The sequence below is a fragment of the Lissotriton vulgaris genome, chromosome 9 (genome assembly GCF_964263255.1).
Source record: "Lissotriton vulgaris chromosome 9, aLisVul1.2, whole genome shotgun sequence".
In the NCBI taxonomy this organism is placed as follows: Eukaryota; Metazoa; Chordata; class Amphibia; order Caudata; family Salamandridae; genus Lissotriton; species Lissotriton vulgaris.
The window spans coordinates 779,741,697-779,753,857 of record NC_141697.1 but is presented as its reverse complement, the minus strand read 5'-3'; positions in this window follow the sequence as shown (position 1 = coordinate 779,753,857).

The following is a 12,161-nucleotide window of genomic DNA, read 5'->3' as shown; positions in this document are numbered from 1 at the left end:
TGTAACAGTGCAAAAATTCAGAAATTCGGAATACTAGATATACTGCTAAACAGTACAGATACACTGCCTAAAAACAGTGCAGACCGGACTTGCGTACCCAAACCCGTCTAGATACGACCCAGCAATGGTACTCACCGGGAAGCACGGAAACAGAAGGCCTCGGAAAAACTCGACTGGACTCGACTCGATACTTCGGAAAACTTCGGAAAACTTCGGGAATTTTCGGAAAACTTCGGAAACCTGGTGGGCCTCTTGACACCTCGGACCTTGCTTCTTTTGGCTAGGCTCTGGTCGGGATCCTCCGCACTCCTCACCGCCTCGTCTGGGCACTGATCGCAGTCTTCGTCACCTCCGTGGGTCAGAGGGAGATGCAGGAAATCCTGCCGGTACGCGTATGTTCCTTCTAACTGATGGCAGGGGACAGAGTTTGCAATGCGCCAACCGGCGCGTGAGGTGGGGGAGGGGTCCCTATTCGGGCGCCAAAATGACGTAAATAATTAATTTACTCTCTTAATTTCTATGCAGGTAAGTACTTAATCAATAATAACTCAGATCGGATGAAAAAAGACAGAGTCCGTGGTGTGAGAGTTCTAAGGGGTTTTATTCCTTAAAAAGGAATGGTCATGGCCAAGATATCATGTTCTGACCACCACACAGGGTGTCAGAAGGGATAGATGAGCGCGCTACATTTTATTAACAGTACATAGCTTATATACTTATTTCATTCCATAAGTAACAGTGCAAGAGGCGTAACAGCTGAGAGTAGACAAGATAACAGTATTACACGTGGTACATGTGCGTAATCAAGAGGCGTGAACTAGAGGTGTGTTCTGGAAACGTCACTGATAGGTGTCACAAAGGGGTGGCACTAACAGAAAATGTGGCAATGTCAGCAGAAATCGGAAGCTTGGATGCGTGCGCAGCTGGATGACGTGTAATTGGAGGGGTGCAGGGGACTTGACATTTACACTGACGGAAAGAGACAGAAGTCTGGCATGTCAGATCAACTTGTGCTTCTATCATATCTGATATCTGATGTTTAGGAACTAAGCTATCTGGGCAGAAAGGTCTCTAGAGCAGAAGCTATTCTATACTTGCTGTGAGTGCGTGTATAAGCGCCTGAGTGTCTGTATGAGAAGCGTGGGGGCATGGGGCCTTCCATGGAAGCATGGCAACAGAAGCTATGAATTACTTGCATAGAGACAGGTCGGCCCTTTAGCCCTGTAGCTGAGGAAGGATGTTTACTGAAGCTAGCAGGCTGGAATGTATTTTCGGGGAGGGAAACAGATAACTCGAAGGTTATAGTCAATCTTGGCAGGCAGCAGGCTGAGCTGAGCACGGAGGGCCGCGCTAGAAGTAAGTCAGAGTTCACGGGTACGGGGGCTGCCTGGGCAGAGATTTCTCGGAGTCAGAAGCCAGAAAAGTGGCTCAGTGGCAGAGATTCAGGGCCTACTTCAGCCAGAGCTGAAAAACGTAGGAGTATACTACAAAAAGACGTTGGCATAGCATACTTAGGAACGGACCATTCAACCCATTCATGGTGGGTCTGAAAGAGGACATGTTAACGGTGGACGCAAATGTATTTGCGTCTTCATAGCTGACACAGGAGGGAAGTTACATGCACTTTAACTCGTACATGGAGTCGGTGGGGTACTCGCTAGGGAACACAACTTGACCATAAAATTTATATTACCTCAGTAGTAGCAAATAATCAAACGAGAACTTTGAAGGCCGAAGTGGAGAAGGGTTCCATGTGAATAGCTGTTGAACATGGGTCAGTCGGTCCTAAGAGATGGGCAAGCGCCGTTCGGAAGGGACGGGCGATGGCCTCCGTTGCCCTCAGCCGATCGAAAGGGAGTCAGGTTGAGATCCCCGAACCTGGAGTGGCAGAGACGGGTGCCCTTGTGGTGTCTAGTGCGGTAACGCAAACGATCCCGGAGAAACCGGCGGGAGCCCCGAGGAGAATTCTCTTTTCTTTGTGAAGGGCAGGGCGCCCTGGAATGGGTTCGCCCCGAGATAGGGGCCCGAGCCTTTAAAAGTGTTGCGGTTCCGGCAGCGTCCGGTGAGCTCTTGCTGGTCCTTGAAAATCCAGGGGAGATGGTGCAAATCTCGTGCCGGGCCATACCCATATCTGCAGCAGGTCTCCAAGGTGAACAGCCTCTGGCATGTTGGAACAATGTCGGTAAGGGAAGTGGGCAAGTCCGATCCGTAACTTCAGGAAAAGGATTGTCTCTAAGGGCTGGGTTGGTCAGGTTGTGGCGCGAAGCTGGACTGGGCGCGTGCAACGGCTGGACTGGGCGCCTCCCTCCATGACTGCGGGAACTCTGGACACAAGTCGGGCCCTTCCTGTGGATCGCCCCAGCTGCGGTGGCCGCCTGTCCCCATGCCCCCTCCCCGAGGGCGCAGGGCCAGAGTCTGCCTCGGCCGGCACCTAGCAGCTGATTTAGAACTGGTGCGGACAAGGGTAATCCGACTCTTTAATTAAAACAAAGCATCCCGAAGGCCCGAGGCGTGTGTTAACGCAATGTGATTTCTGCCCAGTGCTCTGAATGTCAAAGTGAAGAAATTCAATGAAGAGCGGGAAAACGGCGGGAGTAACTATGATTCTCTTAACCTATTCTCGGTTGTAGTGGCCTTTACCTCCCAGTGGTCCCGCAGATAACTGCCTCTGTAGTGCTAGACTCTGCGTAGAGAAGCATATAGAGACAGGCCAAACAAGGTTCTATCATGGCAGCGAGCGTGATAGTGAGAAATGGCGAAGCAAACAAACCCAATTCCAGATTGGGTAGTTCCTGGAGAATAAAATCCCGTTAAGATGGCGTAAGGAAGTGCTGTCTTTCCCAGAAATCATTAACCTCCTCACCAAATTTGACAAACCAGCACCCGCTTCAAACAATGCAACAAGCAACAACGATTCAGATCACGATATAGGCCTTAGTTCACCCTCCGTAGCAGAGGAAGACACAACAGTAGACCTCAGCAAATCCATCGAGTTTGTGGCCACCTCAGCCAAGAATGACATTGGCACAGCAAACTTTGAAATTCTTCCCGATGTGTATGAGGTCAGCAAAGATGTAATAACAAAGAAAAGTGAATACACAAAAAAGTCACTTATTGGAAGTACCAAAACGAAAAATATAAATGTGACTTGTGTGGAGACATATTAGGAACTTTTAAAGAACTGAGAAAACATGTCTCCAACAAGCACAAAGGCTTCTATCTTAAAACATATTGCTCAAAATGTGAGGAAGAAGCCGAATACCACAATATTGCATGCCATTATGCTAAATGTAAATGAAGACTTCAAAAAGGAGAGCTGCCATTCCTGTGCAGCTTCTGTGACCTCAGATTTGGAACAAAAATTGGCGTATCTCAACATGCTCGGCATGCGCATCCAAGAGCGCAAAATGAGGCTAGACTAGCAGCTCTAGCAAACCATCAAAATTATGGTCACAGGAAGAAATACTGCTACTAGCAGAATTGGAAAAAGTATATGAAAATAAGAGGAATATTAATGCGCTGATGGTTCCACATTTTTACAACAAAAACAGAAAACAAATTGCAGAAAAAAGAAGAGATAGAAAAGATAAAAGCAAAAAATCTGCAAAAGATGTACTGCAAGCATCAAATGTTTCTGAATTTGACTCTTGCGATGAACCAGAGGTTACAGTGGAAGTAACAACAGAAAAGCGCAGAGACTTTATCAATCGAAAACATGCGCAAAAAATCAAGAACTTTGATGAGCTGGAAGACAGAATCACAGAAATCGAGAAGTACACCCAAAACATAGAGCAACACGATGCTGCTATGGATCTGATGGATGAGGTAGTGACTTATATCGCAGTAAACACCACTGATATAAGTCCTACACCAGCAAGTGTACCATCAAATGATCCAGCAAGGGAACTCAATAATGAGCCTATGGGGGAAGGAGCCAAGCTGGCGACCAAGATGGCCGCCTAGGCTCCCAACTCTGTCGACCTCCTTCTCCTCCCACAAGATCCTGCTACTTATCCTGCGCCTATGCCATGCCCCCGCATAGATGAGACAAAACTATGCCCGACAGTGTGATCCTGAGTGATCTACCACCTTTGTGGACGTAGAAATGTTGACGTAAAGATTGCGGCCTGTACCAGCTTTGGAACCGGGGCCTTGAGTAATGGAGAGGCCAGAGGCGACTTGAACAACATCGGCTATGAGAGACCGAGAAGAACCGGTCGGCCCGGATGTAAGCCAAGATTCGCCAGTTTCAATGGTGGACCTCTAATCCGAACAGCAGCAACAGCGGAGTAAGGCAATATCACTCCGACTGTCCCAAAGTGCTTTTACTAACGACCCCGATGGTGGATGGTACGGAAACTAACTGCAACTTCGCCCGACAGGAGCGAGTATACCTCGGAGACAGGCTGGGGTATCCCAGACCTCAGCGAGATCGGTCGCTGGTCGTTAAATAGTGTTGGTCCGAAGATCTTGCCTCTAGACGCCGATTACTATAAACAGACGCAGTGCACGACATGGTGCCCGAACGCGACTCGAGTGAAACCCAGTCCGTTCCACCGAGGGGACTAAAGAGGCACAAATGAGCACTCCGGAGCTAAATATCTGCCCAAAGGGTCTCCGGTGGAGAAGAGAACTGTCACTACTGTGAGAGAAGAGACGGGACCGACGCTGGGAGATGTAATGGCGGCTGTTGTAGGATTTCACTTCTCCATGAGCCTGAGAATGCTAGCCCTGGATTCTAGATTGGAAGATATTGCACCTGGGATTGGGCTAAAAAGTGCAGACCCCGTTGAATTGAATGGTAAAAAGAAAGTCCTGGAACTCAACTTAGCTTTATTAACAGATGTCGGGAATTCCTTGGCGCAAGAGATGCGGGAGAATGTGGACAGCGAGTTATCTGGCTTGAGGTGTATAAACTTGGCACTTTCTTCTTTCCCGGATCTCGCGCCATTCACTCAACAGCAACGTCAGGAATTCTTGTCGGGGAAATGGGACAGCAGAGTATAAGGGGTCCAATATGCTTTGCTGTTTTCAACCGACCTACGGGCGGAACTTAACAGACAAGTATGGTATTTTGACTCTCCTGAAGTTGCAGCAGATGGGCTGGGGTGTCTTTATGCTCCTGATCAGACAGGCCAAGGTTGAGCAATATACGATTATTGTATGACAATAGTGGACTCGGTGGCGGTGCGGAACTCAATTCTTATATGATTAGTATGTGGGAGGTGAGGCAGGTCAATAATGATCCCCCTCAATTTGTATATTTTGACATTTGCTTATTAGATCCGTTAGCATAGGGGAAGTTGAACTGTGGGGGGGGGGCGGGGGCCTGTTCCAAGGTCCTCCTCCATTTTCTATTTTTAGATATATTAGTTAGTTTTGGGGCGACAGGCGCACTGCTAGTTGGGGACCAGCGTAAGCTACATGCAGGGGTGCAGGGTGGGGGGGTGGGGTTTGCGTGTTAGCGTAGTTTATTTTATTTTTATATTGTGTGTAATTTTTCATCGTTTATCCTGATTATGTTTTCGTATTCAGGGGCAATACAGTTTTCTTATCCTGTTTTATTGGGTGGCAGGGTCTGACTGAGAGCCGTAGCGAATAAAACGCATTCTACATTGTATGTAGTCAAACATTGTCGAGCGATCATGGTGTCGGTGTCTCAGTAACCTCCCTCATTATCTTGCAGAAATCCTGATATCTGAAATTGTTTGCTTTATTTCTGTAACCGATTGTGCTGTTCCTGATACGTCTTTGTTTCATTTTGTTTCTGTATATAAATAAAAAGAAATATAAAAAATATATATTGAGCCTATGAACTCTGCTCAAGATGAGCACCAGAATGCCTCAGTAGGAAACACGATAAAAAAAAGACAAGAAAAAAGGAGGCCTCCCCTTCCCGCTGCTCCCGGGCAAGTCGGGCAGGGAGGTGAGCAGCAGCCACCCGGGGGAAGGAACCTCCAGAGCGGCTGCTTTGGTGCGCCCGGCCACCCACGCCGGACTGCAAGAGCGACTGGGTACATCACCCTCCCAGGCCATCTGGGCGCTGGGTCGTCTGCTGCGGGCAGGGTGACCAGATTGCCCTACAGGCAGGGTGACCAGATGGCCCTACAGGCAGGGTGACCAGATGGCCCTGCGGGCTGTGTGCCTAGATGGCACTGCGGGCTGGGTGACCAGATGGCCCTGCAGGCTGGCGGCCAGGCTAACTCCATTTTTGTCCTACCCCCAAATTCTATAAGCCTTCTCTACATGGGGGCTTAATAGCTGAGGAAAATGACCTCCCCGGGCAGGCCGTCGGGGAGAGGACGTGGCCTGGGCTTCACCCTCCTTGATTCCGGCCGAGGGTCTGGGTGCTGGGGACAGAGGTCCACCGGGGCCCGTGGAGGCTCTCCCCGGCCTGGCAGGGGCTCAGAAGCTGGGACCGTGCTCAGGGCTTGAGCTCCGTCCGGCAGGCCCCGGGGTGCTTGAGCCCTTGTCCTGCAAGCCATCAGAGGGTCCGGGCGCTGGGGACGGGAGTCCACCGGGGCCCGGGGAGGTTCTCCCCAGCCTGGCTAGGGTTCGGAAGCTGGGACCAGGCCCAGGGCTTGAGCTCCATCCGGCGGGCCCCGGGTGCGTGAGCCCCCCATCCTGCAATCAATCAATCATTGCATTTGTATCGCGCACTACTCACCCGGAGGGTCTCAAGGCGCTTCGGGAGGGGGGGTCCGCTACTGCTCGAACAGCCAGGTCTTGAGCTCCTTCCTGAAGGCGAGGTGGTCTTGGGTCAGGCGGAGGTGGGTCGGGAGGGAGTTCCAAGTCTTGGCGGCCAGGTGGGAGAAGGATCTTCCTCCTGTTGTGGCTCTTCAGATGCGAGGGACGGCGGGGAGCGCCTGGTTGGTCGATCGGAGGTGGCGTGTGGGAGCGTAGAAGTTGAGGCGGCTGTTGAGGTAGCTCGGGCCTTGGTCGTGTAAGGCTTTGTGTGCGTGGGTGAGGAGACGGAAGGTGATTCTTTTGTTGATGGGGAGCCAGTGCAGGTCTCTCAGATGTCCGGAGATGTGGCTGCATCGGAGGATGTCGAGGATGAGTCTGGCTGAGGCGTTCTGGATCCGCTGGAGTCTCTTCTGGAGCTTGGCGGTGGTTCCGGCGTAGAGGGTGTTGCCGTAGTCCAGACGGCTGGTGACGAGGGCCTGGGTGACCGTCTTCCTGGTCTCGGAGGGGATCCACCGGAAGATCTTGCGTAGCATGCGCAGGATGTTGAAACAGGACGAGGAGACGGCGTTGACTTGTCTGGTCATGGAGAGGGAGGAGTCCAGGATGAAGCCAAGGTTGCGTGCGTGGTCTGTCGGTTTGGGTGCCCTGCCCAGGGCGGGGGGCCACCAGGAGTCATCCCAGGCGGAGGGTGAGGGGCCCAGGATGAGGACTTCTGTCTTCTCTGAGTTCAGTTTCAGGCGGCTGGTCATCATCCATTCGGCTACGTGTTTCATCCCTTCGTGTAGGTCGGCTCTGGCGGTGGCGGGGTCGTTGGTCAGGGAGAGGATCAGCTGTGTGTTGTCGGCGTAGGAGATGATGTTGAGGTTGTGTTGGCGTGCGATGGCCGCCAGGGGGCTTATGTAGACATTGAAGAGGGTGGGGCTGAGCGAGGAGCCCTGGGGGACGCCGCAGATGACTTCCGTGGCCTCTGATCCGAACGGTGGTAAGCTGACTCTCTGAGTCCTTCCAGCGAGGAAGGAGACGATCCACTCCAGTGCCTTCTGCTGGATTCCGGCGTTGCTAAGGTGCTGCACTAGGGTGCGGTGGCAGACGGTGTCGAATGCCGCGGAGAAGTCCAGGAGGATGAGGGCCGCTGTCTCTCCGTTGTCCAGCAGGGCCCGGATGTCATCGGTGGCCGCGATGAGGACGGTCTCGGTGCTCTGGTTGGCCCTGAAGCCCGACTGTGAGGGGTCGAGGGATCCGTTCGTCTCGAGGAAGGCAGCCAGTTGCTTGTTGACGGTCTTCTCGATGACTTTGGCTGGAAACGGGAGGAGCGAGATGGGGCGGTAGTTCTTGAGTACGGTGGGGTCCGCTGTTGGTTTCTTTAGTAGAGCGCTGAGTTCGGCGTGCTTCCAGCTCTCCGGGAAGGTTGCGGTGTCGAAGGAGGCGTTGATGATGTCCCGCAGGTGGGGTGCGATGATGGAGTCGGCCTTGTTGAAGACGTGGTGAGGGCAGGGGTCGGTTGGAGATCCGGAGTGGATGGAGTTCATCATGCGTATGGTGTCTTCAGTGTTGATTGGGGACCAGGCGCTGAGGGTGGTGGTGGGGGGCGTTGGTGCGGTCGTGGGGAGCGTTGGTTGTGTGCTGAAGCTGTTGTGTATGTCAGCGATCTTGTTGTGGAAGTAGGAGGCAAGGGAGTTGCAGAGGTCTTGCGTTGGGGTGAGTTCGTTGTTTCCGGCGTTGGAGTTGGAGAGCTCTTTCACGATGTTGAAGAGTTCCTTGCTGTTGTGTGCATTGTTGTCCAGTCGTTCCTTGAATGCTGTTTTCTTGGTGGCGTGAATCAGTTGATGGTGCTTTCGGGTGGCGAGCTTGAGGGTGGTCATGTTGTCCGGTGTTGGGTCTTTTCTCCAGGCTTTCTCGAGGGCTCGGCAGTTCTTCTTGGAGCTCTTGAGTTCGTCGGTGAACCATGGGGCCTTCTTGCTGCCGGGTCTGCTGGGCGGGGTCCTCAGTGGGGCGAGGTCGTCTGCGCAGCTGTTGATCCACTTCGTGAGGTTGTCGGCGGCCTGGCTGGGGTTCGCTGAGCTGGCGGGAGGGTGCTGGCTCAGGGATGCGGCGAGTTGGTCAGCCGTGATCTTGTTCCAGCTTCTTCGTGCAACCTGTTGCTGGTGGTGGTGGATTGTGGTCCTTCTGAAGCTGAAGTGGACGCAGCTGTGGTCCGTCCGGTGGCGTGGCTGAAGACGATGTCCTTGCTGGATGAGAAGACGGCGTCGAGTGTGTGTCCGGCGAGGTGGGTGGGGGTGGTCACCAGCTGCTTGAGTCCGAGGTTGGCGAGGTTGTCAAGCAGGGAGGTGGTGTTGCGGTCGTTGTTGTTCTCCAGGTGGAAGTTGAGGTCCCCGAGGAGGATGTAGTCGGCAGAGGGGAGGGCGTGCAGGCTGATGAAGTCGGCGATATCTTCGCTGAATTGAGTGCCTGGTCCCGGGGGTCGGTAGATCAGGGTGCCTCTGAGGGTGGTCTTGGGGTCGGTGTGTATCTGGAAGTGCAGGTGTTCGGCGGTTGTCAGGGTGTCGTCGGTGTTGGTCGTGATGCGGATGGTGTCTCTGTGGATGATGGCGATGCCTCCTCCCGTCTGTTTGTCTCGGTCTCTTTGGGTTATCTTGTAGCCCTCTGGGATGGCAATGGCGATGTCGGGCTCTGAGGAGTCGTTCATCCAGGTTTCCGTGAGGAAGGCAATGTCAGGAGCTGTGGTGTCGAGGAGGTTCCAGAGTTGAACGGCGTGTCTGTGGACGGAGCGGGTGTTGAGCAGGATGCACTTGAGTTGGTTGCTGCTGGTGTTCGGCTTGGCGGGTGCTGGTGTAGTGCAGGTCCGGATGCAGGTGAACTTGCAGGCGTGGCAGCTGAAGGGTCCGTGGGTGCGACTCGGGGTTGCTCTGTAGCATCCCGGGGGTCCGGGTGCTGGGGATGGGGGTCCACTGTGTCCCGGGGGGAGACTCTCCCCGGCCTGGCTAGGGTTCAGAAGCTGGGACCGGCCCGGGGCTTGAGCTCCGTCCGGCAGGCCCCGGGCTGCGTGAGCCCCCATCCTGCAAGCCAGCCGAGGGTCCGGGCGCTGGTGACGGGGATCTGCCGGGCCCCGGGGAGGCTCTTCCCGGCCTGGCTAGGGTTTGGAAGCTGGGACCGGGCCTGGGTCTCGTGCTGCGTCCGACGGTCCCCGGGGTGCGGGAGCCCCCCGTCCTGCAAGCCAGACGAGGGTCCGGGCGCTTGGGACGGGGGTCCACTGGGGCCTGGGCAGGCTCTCCCCGGCCTGGCTGCTTTCAGAAGCAGGGACTGGGCCAGGGAGCAGGAGTGGCTGGCTTCGTCCACTACGCAGTCAGAGCATAGTTTTCTGCCCACCCCTAGTTTTGACCCGTGTGGCCTTGACCCACAGTGCTGTTTAAGTGTTATATTCTGTGTGTACATATTTCTAATATCGTTGTGATCTGGGGTGCACCCTATAACTGTGGTATTGAATTAATGGGAACATTTCTTTATTGCGTGATTTGTTAAAAACCCTTGCAACAATATAAAATAACATAGATTCATTGCTAAGTGCTTAGCTTTGATATAAAATTTTAAACCATCGTTAGAGCCTAATCTAAAAAGATGCTGAGGTCCAATTTAAACAGTTGATAGTTAAAAAAAGAAAGTTGTTGTGACATAAAAATCTCTTTAGCTTGATGCACAGTCCATGACACACTGCGGATTGTGATCAATTAAGGAGGAGGGTTTGGCGTCTTCCTAGTAGAGTAGGGAGGGTTTGTGTAAGAACACAGATTGGACAAATAGGCTCCTCTGCTTAAGCCATGCCTTAGTGATGGTTATAAAACATGTCTGTAGATCTGTGACCGGGGACCGTAATCTCAGTGAGGCAAGGAGTCAGGTTGCCTGCCCTAACAGTCTTGCACACTTCTCGCCTTCTGTAGCTTCTTAGTAAAGTGATCCATAAATCTGATCAAATCATAGTTAAGGGTAGTGTTCAAGGGGTCAAGGCAAGCCAGCACTGCTCCTCTGCAAGTTCTTTTGTCCTTTGCAATCCAACACCTTCGTAATAGGGTCCTTCTGTCTTCTAAGAGATTAGGGCACAAGCATATAACGTGTATTATGTCTTCCCTGTGTTGGCCGCAGAGCCAACACATTTCCTGGGCACAGTCTCTTTTCCATTTTGGGAGGTGATAGGTCAGGGGAATAACCCCCATTTTCAGCCTTAAGAACCGAAGCTTAGTACGTTCTGGGGTTTCAGCTGTAGGTAAGTGCGTAAGTCATCCAACCGTGGTTCCGTTTGGAAAGGCTGGCCCTGTCTTCTAATGAAGAAAGTATCTTTGCACTGATTTTTGCTATCCTCTTGAATTTGTGTTGGCTGACTTGTAAATCCCAAAGGTTACTCAAGCCAAAACAACTAAGGCCACGGGACAGGTAGGGACGAACCGCCGAACATCGTCTTGTGTTCAGCTGAATCCATAAGTAGTGAGCTAGGCTGCCTTCCTTGGATGCCCTAAGCTTGTGGCAGCTTATTGAGAAGGCCACCATATGGACCAGTGCCTGTCTGCAGATACCAAATTCCAGTCTGATTTGTGCTGGTGACATGTAAGGGGGAAGCTGGAAGATCGTTCTGTACATTTTTGCAACTATTTTGTCTAGTTGCTTGCTGTACCCCCTTTTAATGCCTCACACTCACATGTTAGGCCTGGGATGATCTTTACCTGGGCCACCTGAAGGATTGGAGCGAATGTTGGAATGCTTTGTTTTTTGTGATATTGAATTATAATAATTGCCAGGGTGGGCCTCGTCCTGACAACTTTTCGCACAGCATAAGGCTGCTGGGGGGTGAAGTAGGATCTTTCCCAAGTGTGCATATTACTGATGTCATTTTAACACTGTTAGGCCTAGTACTGCTAGTGATATTTCCAAATGTGATTAATGCCAAGAAATACATGATGTTCATGTTGTGTGAGTTAAAGTGCATTGAATACAAACATTATTTACATAAACCACTTAAAAAGTCTCTTTTGTGACGCTCAGTGTATTTATTGTTTGAGAGTGCTATGTTGATGCTTTACATATTGCCTCTGTTATAAGCCTGACTGCTCAGTGCCAAGCTACCCATGGGCGAGCACAAGTTATACATTGCTTTTAATCACCCACCCTTGACGGGCGTGGTAGGTTCTGCCTGGCTAGGGCCTCGCCTCAGCCAACCAGATCGTGCCACTTCCAAAAATAGTTTTGCTTCCATCACAGCCGCAGCCCTAACTCAAATTAATTCTGAGTTAATTGTGATGCGTGCAATGATTATGCAGAACCGGTTAGCGCTCTATATCCTTCTTGCGAAGGAAGGCAGTGTTTTCAAGGTACTGAAGGTAAGGGAATATCGCACCTTCTTACCTGATAACAGCATGGTTATTAATACATATATACAGAATGTTACTAATGTTTCTCATGCCGTCCAAGCTTCAGAAGAGCTTGGC